The sequence below is a fragment of the Elaeis guineensis genome, chromosome 1, assembly GCF_000442705.2.
Source record: "Elaeis guineensis isolate ETL-2024a chromosome 1, EG11, whole genome shotgun sequence".
Lineage (NCBI taxonomy): Eukaryota > Viridiplantae > Streptophyta > Magnoliopsida > Arecales > Arecaceae > Elaeis > Elaeis guineensis.
The window spans coordinates 112,722,573-112,732,065 of NC_025993.2; the positions used below are offsets into that span (position 1 = coordinate 112,722,573).

Below are 9,493 nucleotides of genomic sequence, written 5' to 3' on the forward strand. Positions count from 1 at the left end.
AGAAAATCTGAAAAAGGGGTTCTTCATTGAGTAAAGCTTTTATTGTTATATTTGCTCATTTAAGGAGCTGTTTTGTATTCATCTGTGCTCTAAATATTCTTACTCTTTGTGAGTTTTTGCTCTTGTTTTTGGAGGATTTCCAAAACAAGGAAAGGTTGATCCGAACCTGAAATCGGAGTGTTTTGGGTTTGCTTGTATCCGGGAAACAAGTGTTCTAGCTTGGGATAGCTAGGGTCGGAGTTTCCGACGTCTTGTATTCTAGCTTGGGATAGCTAGTGTCGGAGTTTCCGACGTTTTGTATTCGGGTTGAATACAAAGGATAGTGGATTGAAATTCCCAAGTGGGATCTTGGGGAGTGGATGTAGGTGCAAGGTTAGCACCGAACCACTATAAATCCTTGTGTTTGTGGTGTGCTTTATCGCTTTATCTTATTTCTTTATTATATCCTTGCAATACTACTTTAGATAATTAATATTGATTTAAAGCCATTGTTTTGTTCTTCATAAGTTGTTTGTTGGGCTTAAAATTTTTAGAAACCCAATTCACCCCCTCTTGGTTGCATAGCTGGGCAACAATGGTAAAAGCATTGAAATGGCTAGAAATGGACATGGATGTCGATGATGTAATTTTGTTGATGGCAATGTCCACCTTAATCCTTCTGTTCTAATCTTCAGTTTCAGCACTTCTTTTTATGTGAAGAAAATCTGTTTGTTTCTTTCCTCTTTCAGGTGGAGTGTATCATGGCCATTCTCATATACAGGAACCTAATTAAAGGTTACTTTGCTCACTAAAGCAAAGTTGTTGTCCTCAGCAAACAAGATCCCTTTCACAGGTTGAATGACAAACCTGTAAACTCATAGGTGATTATTCAGTTCAAATTTCTATTTCTTGGATTAAAAGACTTGTAGTTGATTGGAAACTTAACAAAATTTCATCCCTTTCCCGTAACTTCTAAAATTTTCATGTAAATAATTTGTACGAGGTACATTATAGGTTCAGTTATTCAGCATCTGGTGTGCTATAGTGTACAACTCATGCGAGGAGGAAATGGAGATGGGTCAAACGTTTTTTTCCTCATATTCTCCCGTATTGTTAGTTGACATGGTGTTATTGGGCGAGGAAGTGCTCCGTACTGCTGCTCCTACATATCAGCTGAGAATTATCCATATGATTTTACAGTAATGCCGTACTCTTGGTTTATTGCATATTTTTGTAGATTTTTACAATTAATTTCTAGGAAATTGTTTGGCAGTTCTAAGAGGAGAGACGGTAGAATTCTGTATCAATGTTCGCGAAATGATGGCTTATGCGATCTACTACAGCACACTGCTCGACTTGTCAGGCCAAGAGACTGGTGGATTCGGGTCTTCCTCGTATGTAGGGTTTACAGTTCACACCAAGAGTCCACTTTGACCAAAGAAGCGACAAAAGGCACCAATCTACATTACTTCGGGAGCATGTCAGGCCAAGGCGCGACTGCAGTCATATAAGCCTGGTGAGTGAATCAATTGCCTTGCATATAATAGTGCTTGAAAAAAAAATTTGGTACCCGTAGACAGCTGCTGATGTTATGATCCAATCTTGGACTAATGTGGTGGAACAGAGAAACAGAGATTCTTCTCCATAATTAACAAAGCAAATGCAATACATTATGTTTCCAAAATTCCCCCCCCTCTTTTTTTTGGTTGGATGGAAGGGGCACATAGATTATTGCGTATAAATAAGGGGTGGCTTTCCAAATTTTACCAAGCTCCTAAATCCTAGTGAAAATGGTAATTGAACACGTTTTACAACCACCAACGGCCTACACCATCTTGATAAACTGACACATTCAGCAATTTTTCACTTGGTTGCTAATGGTTTTTTTGCATTATATATATATATATATATATATATATATATATATATATATGTTTTCATAGTAATTATCTTTCATTAGATATATAACACATCTTCTACTCAACCGAAAATAAGATAAAACATATGTTACAAAGCAGTTGCCTTGGCATCCGTCATTTTCTGAATATGTGGACATGCATGATGTCATTTTGGTCTTCTGGTATAATCTCAAAGATGCAGGTGTCGCCTTCTTTCAGATTGTTGTACATGTGAAACTCCCGCCAACCAGAACCAAAATGAGTCTGGACCATGGTGTTCCGCCTTCTGTGATAAAGTCTCACTGGCCACAGCTGCCATTGTGGATCTCTCAGGATCACCTGACGCTTGCTTGAGAGGCTATAGGATGCTTGAAATATAGTCGGAACATTCTGTTCCCATTCAAAAATTAGTCAAGTTGACATAGCGGAAAAAAAAAAAAATAAAAAGCCCATACGCATGGCAGAATTGTGATGCTCATGAAGCCAATACGGTTGCTATGCCACTGGCTGACATTAATTCTGATACAATTGTACCAGATTAGATTTAAAAAATTATAGAAACGTAGCCGATGAGTTCCACCACTCATCGGTAGAACTCAACTTCTGGCTCATCCATGATAAGACAATACCTTCCAGTAACCTAACACTGTTGCAGGAGCCAGGTTCCCAGAAATTATTATAAAAATGAGGGAAATGATACCACTTACCATGTAGGTTTTAACTTAAGATTATAATGCTTTATGATGGCCTTGAAATGTGGTCCAAGTGAGCAACAGCTTCTAGTTTCGTACACTTTCTTCACAGGTTTGAAATCTCTGATCGCCACTTGTCTGTTCAAGTACGCTATAAACTTCTTGTGCTCAGCAACCAACTGCTCGGAAGAACCGGATATTGGTCTCCTATCAATATCCGAACTACAGCTGCGAATATGTACTCCAACCACATTCATACATGCCAATGAGCAAAGAAAAGAAAAAAATGTTACGAGTTATGAACTGGAAAATATAAAATTAATAATTAACTTGCTGATAAAGCCATACTTTGCGTGAAAGGGATTGTACTCTTTTCGCAGGCACTCAGATCAAATATGGTGACTTTAAATTCCATGTTGCCTTTATACTTGAATACCAAGAGGAATCCCACACTTAAATCATGTGCTACAGCAAAATCCTGCCAGCCCTCTCCAAAGTACATGTCCTTAAAATTTCCATGAACTTTACATGCCATGATTTGCCCAGAGGGCTCCTCAAGACTGCAGTATCGGCCTTCTCGACCTTCTTCCTGATGAAATATCTGATAAAATCGTGAGGTATATGCTGCAGAAGAGACAAATTGTTTCATCGTCAAGTATCTCGAAAATACTTTTTGAAGGAAGTCTCTCGAAAATACTGTTCAGCCAAGAAAACTGGAGCTTATTTTCTATAGTGTTTTAGCGTTTACCATGAGGGTATGTCTCAAATTTTATTAGGGAATTTAAATGTAATAAAAATAACGTGCAATGAAGAGCATGCCTCTTTGATGTATAGAGTCATTAGCAAACAAGCTAATGGACCTGTGATACATCAAAATGCTTACATTATAATTTAAGGTGCCCCTAAACCACAGGCACTAAAATGCAACCCTTGTACCAAGACAGAAATTTTAATCTACCAAGGCTAGAGCAGCAGTATGAGAAGGAAAGACTCGGAAATCGTCAAGTAGGTGCATATAAAACTTATCATTTTCGGCCATCTCGCTTTTTCTCAGAACAAGCCAAGAAAAGCCATCAAGGAGTACAGGTGTGGGGAACCAACAGAAAACCCGTAGCATCGGACCATCAGTGCGTGGAGAATAGTGGATTAAGCTTTTCATTCGAGCAGTTTAGGTTCCCCATGAACAACCTAAAGCAAGCTTCCTTCCTCTCGTTACCAAATCACGAAAGGAGAGAGTTGAATAGAAAATGGTAAGTGAGGTGGGAAGAGAAGACATACAAGTCTGTCAAGGAAACCCGGGAGCAGGATCTTAAAGAACTGCGTTCCATTCTGACCCTCTTGCTTCGGCTTCTTATTGGGCATCTGCGTAGTAGTAGTAGGTAGATGGGTGGAGAAATGGGAGAGAGCAAGGAATGGTGAACTGAGAGAATGGAGGTTACTGAAAGCATATCCGGGAAAAAGAGAGAATATTTTACACTACCCATCTAGAACTTAGATCCGTTGATTTTTTTTGGCCCCCCGACAAATTCATTTCTTCGAGGGATGGGCTCGCCACGTCACATCGTGAATAGGACAAAGTTTTTACTCGTGCGAACAGTAATTAGTCACATCTTCAAGCAGAGTAAGATCATCATCACGGATCTCGAAACCCAGCTGGCCACCACCTTGTGGTTTTCGTAGTTCCATCACCCACGCAGTGAGAAATTATTATTATTATTATTATTTGGTACAACACACGGCGAGAAATTATTGGTCACGACAGTTCCATCCGGAAAAAATTTCACTGTCAAGTGTTTCTTATGATTTACTAGATGATAATTTTTTTATTTTAAATAAAAAATATTTGCTTTGGGATGATATACTGATTTCTTATGGATAGTATACGGTATACATGATAGAATAATTTTTATCAATAATTTTTTGATAACTATACTATAGACTCTCGTCATATGATAAATGAGATTAGAAATAAATCAAAGCTGATGAAAAAAAATACAATCTCAATTGGTGCAATTTAGATGGAATATAATTTTATAATGTATTTAATTTGCAATCAAAATCAAAAATTAAAATAGATGGATATATAATCAAAATGATTATATTTTTTAATATATTTAATTCATGATTAAAATCAGAATAAATTTTAAATATTGAAAAATAATAGAGATGAGATTTTGAAAGATTAGAATATTTCTATTTTTTCTGTAATTTGAACGAAGATAGATTTCCATAATGGCTCCATTCCTATTTCAAAGTCCGGCTCCCTCTTAAATTTTATGATGAGGCTATTGAAATCATTTTAGAAATATTTCTGACATTGATCTTTTAATACAGATCGCGGTGCCATTGTGTTAGAGACTTACTAAACTCCAGCATGTTCCCTTTAAGCTTTGCTTATAGCCTTTTGTTCTGAAAAATGAATTGGAGCTTGAAGGAACATCCAGGCATCCAATTGAGCGGGCCATTCAATACCTTATGGGCTCAGCTTTCAGGCTGACTTGATTTATAAACAGGTCCACCTTGACAATTACCTGCTCACACTTGTTTGATTTTATCAAGCTTAAACACCCAGTTGATGAATAAATATGCCACTCATTACCCTTGTTGTCTGATACCTATACAATCAAGTTCAAGTATCTAGGTTAGGTGCTCTTAACTTGTTTGCTGTCCTTTGGGCCGCCAATGGGCCAAATACCTTCTTTTGGATCGTGACTTGTAAGCATTGGGCCATGGTGGTGCCGCCAAGGAATGTACCCAGGACTCGCGCTGATCATGAGTTAGACCTTGGACATAAACCATATTCATTTTTACACACGGGCTTCTGGCCGAGCCTATTTAATATTTAAATTTATCATGTCTAAATCCGGCCCATGATCCACTCTACCTTCGATGCTCCTCCTCTTTGTTACTCTTAACATGTATCTTTTTAATGAAGATGATGGTGACATTGTCACCACATGTTCAAGAAAACAGATTATCAACTCAAAAACATCTCCTTAAAACCTGATGGAGACTTGCACTACGGTGGTTTTTTTTTGACACACCAAGCCATTATTGTATAGCTCTTGTTTGGCAGAAACTTAGTCCTTGGTTCAAAATAAACTAAACTGAACTTGAGCTGAGCTAGATTATCACTCAAGCTAAAAGCTTAAATAATGCTCGGCTCACTTTATCTTAATTAGCTCAATTACACCCATTTTGGCTGGTTTAGTGACCGATCCAATAAAAACCATGATCAGCTAGATTCTAACATGGTCCATGTTTTCTCAGACTAGTCAGTCATGGCAGCAAAGAATCACCTGCTTAAATTGGTGATAAGGCAAGGTACCACTTGATTCGGTCATTAACATGGGAAAAATGATATAACCGATTCATTTGAAATTTATGTTCAAGGGATCCTTAGCTAATTGGTTGGCAGGTATAATATGTTTATTGAAACATTGTTTTCATTTAAGGATCCCTGAATATTTTATTAAAAACTAAAGGTGTTATAGGTTTCTGACCATTTTCTCTTTTACAATATCAATCTTGCATGGATGTATGTATGTATGTATGTATGTACATGCATACACATACATAGTTTTCATTGAAACATGGTTTTCATTTAAGGATCCCTGAATATTCCTTAAAAACTAGAAATGTTATAGGTTTGTGACCATTTTCCCTTATAATATCAATCTTTTGCAGGGATGGATGTAGGTATGTATATACATGCATACACATACAAATATAGATACTACTGTTACTTACTTCCACAAGAAAATAATGTGGGCTTTAGTTGGACATTTAAAAAAAAAAAAAAACTCTCTTAAGCAAGCCCTAAGTTGTTGATAATTGAGTAGATCACAAAAAGATGAAATATTTTAGGAATAATTTAGTCAGAAATATGAGCAACCATTTCACACTTTCAATAATCCATGCAAACACATAAGCAATTGGCCTCCCACCCCACCCCTATTGAAGTTGGATGCCCTCCCTAATTAAATCAGGATCAAAACCCATGTTCCCTCCTTGAGGCCACCATGCTCTTTCGATCCACAAGCACCTGGAGAGAGAGAGAGAGAGAGAGAGAGAGAGAGAGAGAGAGAGAGAATCCTAGTCATGTTATTTAAACGAGAATAGCTTAATCTAGAATAAACCTAGTAGGAGTCCTTAGCTACCATTAGATATGAGAGAGAGAGAGAGAGGAGAGAGAGAGAGAGAATCCTAGTCATGTTATTTAAACGAGAATATAGCTTAATCTAGAATAAACCTAGTAGGAGTCCTTAGCTACCATTAGATATGCGTTCCTCATTGTAAACCTAATACAACACATTATATTCTCTCAAAAGTTTAAAACTCAGTGGTTCAAGTTAGTCTTAACTTCAGATTCGACATAGACAACTAGCATATCATCTGTTGGGGAATACCCATCGACCGACTGACGGCCCGACCGACCGACCGACGACCGGACCGACGACCGACCGACTGTCGAAGGACCGACCGACTGACGGCCGACCGACCGACCGACGCCGACCGACCGACGGTCGAGCGACCGACTGACGGATGCCATCACCGGCTAATTTCGGCTCCGACCGACTGAACCCAGAGGTCTGATGGCCGACTCACGTAAGACTCGCCGACCAACGGAGGGGCCCGACGCCACTCAGCTGGCCACCGACTTAGGGTCGGTCGCTCCTCCAATCGCCGTACAGCCGCCAGACCTTGTCAGCTCTGACAGCGACATGCGGCACGGCTATCTAGGGGCATTGTCCCGCCGAGGGCATTGTCAACCCTGGTGATTTGACAGCCACACGGCGACATGACACTTTCACGGCGACTCTGACAGTCTACAGTGAGTTGACAGTTCCTCACTTGTCTGCGCCATTAATGACGGCGCCATACCGTGCTCCACTATATAAATCGGGGAAGGCAACAGTGCAAGGGATCCGCTCCATCCTCCTTCTCGACTTGAAACCACAGGCTCGCTCCTCTCTCCCTCTCTCTCTCGATCGAGCTCTCTGTCTTCATTTCACTGTTGCCCAGTCACCTCTCTGACTTGACCGTCGGAGGGTCCCCGCCGGAGCCGCCTCCGGTCAGTGGGACTTCTCGTTTTTGCAGGTGCACGCCCCCGATCGGCGACGAGGATTGGCCGCAACAGATTGGCGCGCCAGGTAGGGGACAGCATGACAAAGACAAGAGCTCAACGATCGAGATCACCGGATCGGCAGGCGCTCTTCCCGCGGGAAGAGGCCTCCCCGCCACCGCCGGCGGAGCCCAGCTCTCCGCACCCCGTGGTGACCACGGAGGCGCAGATCGCGGCCATCGTACGGCAGATGACCGTACTGACGGACGCAGTCAAAGCCTCCACAGCAACCGGCGGCCCGTCCGATGCCCTCCAGGAGCAGCCGCCGACGACCGCGCCGATCCCCGTCGCCTCCATGCGAGCGCCCCAACAGCGCTCCCACGGAGAAGAGGAGGGACGACCATGGCGCGACGACCGACGGTCCCAGCGCCCTCTCCTTCCCCGTTGGAACGGGCAAGGAAGGAGAAACGACCGCACGCCGTCGGCCTCTCTCAGAATCTTCGGAGACTCCACTCCCGGGGTCTCCCAGCATCGACGAGCGGACGACTACGAGCGCCGGTTCGAGGAAATCGACCGCCGACTCGCCAGTTGCAGATGGACGGCCAGAAGTCTTCGAACGACGTCGACTTCCAGACCGCCCAACCTCTCTCCCGACTGGTCCTCGACGAGCCGATTCCCAGTCGGTTCAAAATGCCGCACGTGGAGCCATACGACGGCTCCACCGACCCAGTCGACCACCTCGAGAGCTATAAAGCTCTCATGACGATTCAAGGGGCAACCGACGCTCTTTTTTGCATCGGCTTCCCCGCACGCTCCGCAAGGCTGCCAGGGCCTGGTACTCCGGCTCCGATCGGGAAGTATCCACTCCTTCGGGCAGCTCGAGCACTCGTTCGTGGCCCATTTCAGCACCAGCCGAAAGCCGCCGCGAACGTCGGACAGCCTTTTCTCCCTCAAGCAGGGGAAAATGAGACGCTCCGACACTTCGTGGGCGATTCAACACGGCCACGCTTGAGGTCCGGGACCTCAACGAAGACATGGCTGTCTCAGCCATGAAGCGGGGCTGAGGGCGTCCCGATTCACCTACTCTCTGGACAAGACCCTCCCCCGGACATATGCCGAGCTACTGGAGCGCGCATACAAGTATATGCGCGCGACGAAGGAGCGTCCGACCGACGCTTGGCCGAGCCCAGAGGCCCGAAAGAGAAGCGGAGGAAAGGTCGGGAGCCCGCCGAACCCAGCAGGCCCCGACCGATAGTCGGGTCTCGCCACCCCGACGAATCCAAAAGTCACCCCGGCAACAGACTCCGAGGCCGGCACGCCCCAGGTATGACTCCTACACTCCTCTCTCCGCTCCTCGTGCGCAGATTCTAATGGAGATCGAGGGGGAAGAATACCTGCGACGGCCTCCGCCTCTGAAGGCAAAAGGCCTCGACCGTCGGAAGTACTGCCGATTTCACCGAGCCACGGCCAACACCGAGCAGTGCATCCAGCTGAAGGATGAGATCGAAGCTCTCATCCGCCGGGGTATCTCGGCAAATTTCGGAAGGGTCCGCCGACCCAACCAGTTGCCGATCGACGACCCCCACCGACTGAAGAAGCGGCGAACAATCAGCCGACGGCCGGAGTCATCAACATGATCTCCAAGCGGCTGGGCCCGGGACGTCTGCGGGAGGGGAGCCGATGAAAAAGCTACGCCCGGACGACGTAATCACCTTTACGGAGGACGACGTTCGGGGCATCCAAACTCCCCACGACGATGCTGTTGTTGTGTCAGCAACAATAGCCAATTATGATGTAAAACGAATTTTTGTTGATAATGGAAGTTCAACGAATGTTTTGTTTTACTCGACCTTCTCCCG

The 9,493-nt window shown here is 43.8% G+C and overlaps 2 long non-coding RNA genes across 3 annotated transcripts; one reads left to right on the forward strand and one right to left on the reverse strand.

The window, feature by feature from the left end:
- Nucleotides 1-550: 550 nt before the first annotated feature.
- LOC140858841 (uncharacterized) lies at nucleotides 551-2,473 on the forward strand. Of its 2 annotated transcripts, XR_012142265.1 has the most exons (4): nucleotides 551-860; nucleotides 994-1,178; nucleotides 1,343-1,495; nucleotides 2,097-2,473. It is a non-coding gene; the product is annotated as an uncharacterized lncRNA (long non-coding RNA). The 2 variants fall into 2 exon arrangements; XR_012142264.1 differs by lacking the exons at nucleotides 1,343-1,495; nucleotides 2,097-2,473 and adding an exon at nucleotides 1,253-1,312 and having other exon boundaries at nucleotides 553-860.
- A 104-nt stretch (nucleotides 2,474-2,577) lies between these two features.
- On the reverse strand, nucleotides 2,578-4,014 carry LOC140858844 (uncharacterized). Its single transcript, XR_012142266.1, has 3 exons — nucleotides 3,848-4,014; nucleotides 2,918-3,193; nucleotides 2,578-2,797 (listed from the first exon to the last, which is right to left on the reverse strand). It is a non-coding gene; the product is annotated as an uncharacterized lncRNA (long non-coding RNA).
- Nucleotides 4,015-9,493: the final 5,479 nt, after the last annotated feature.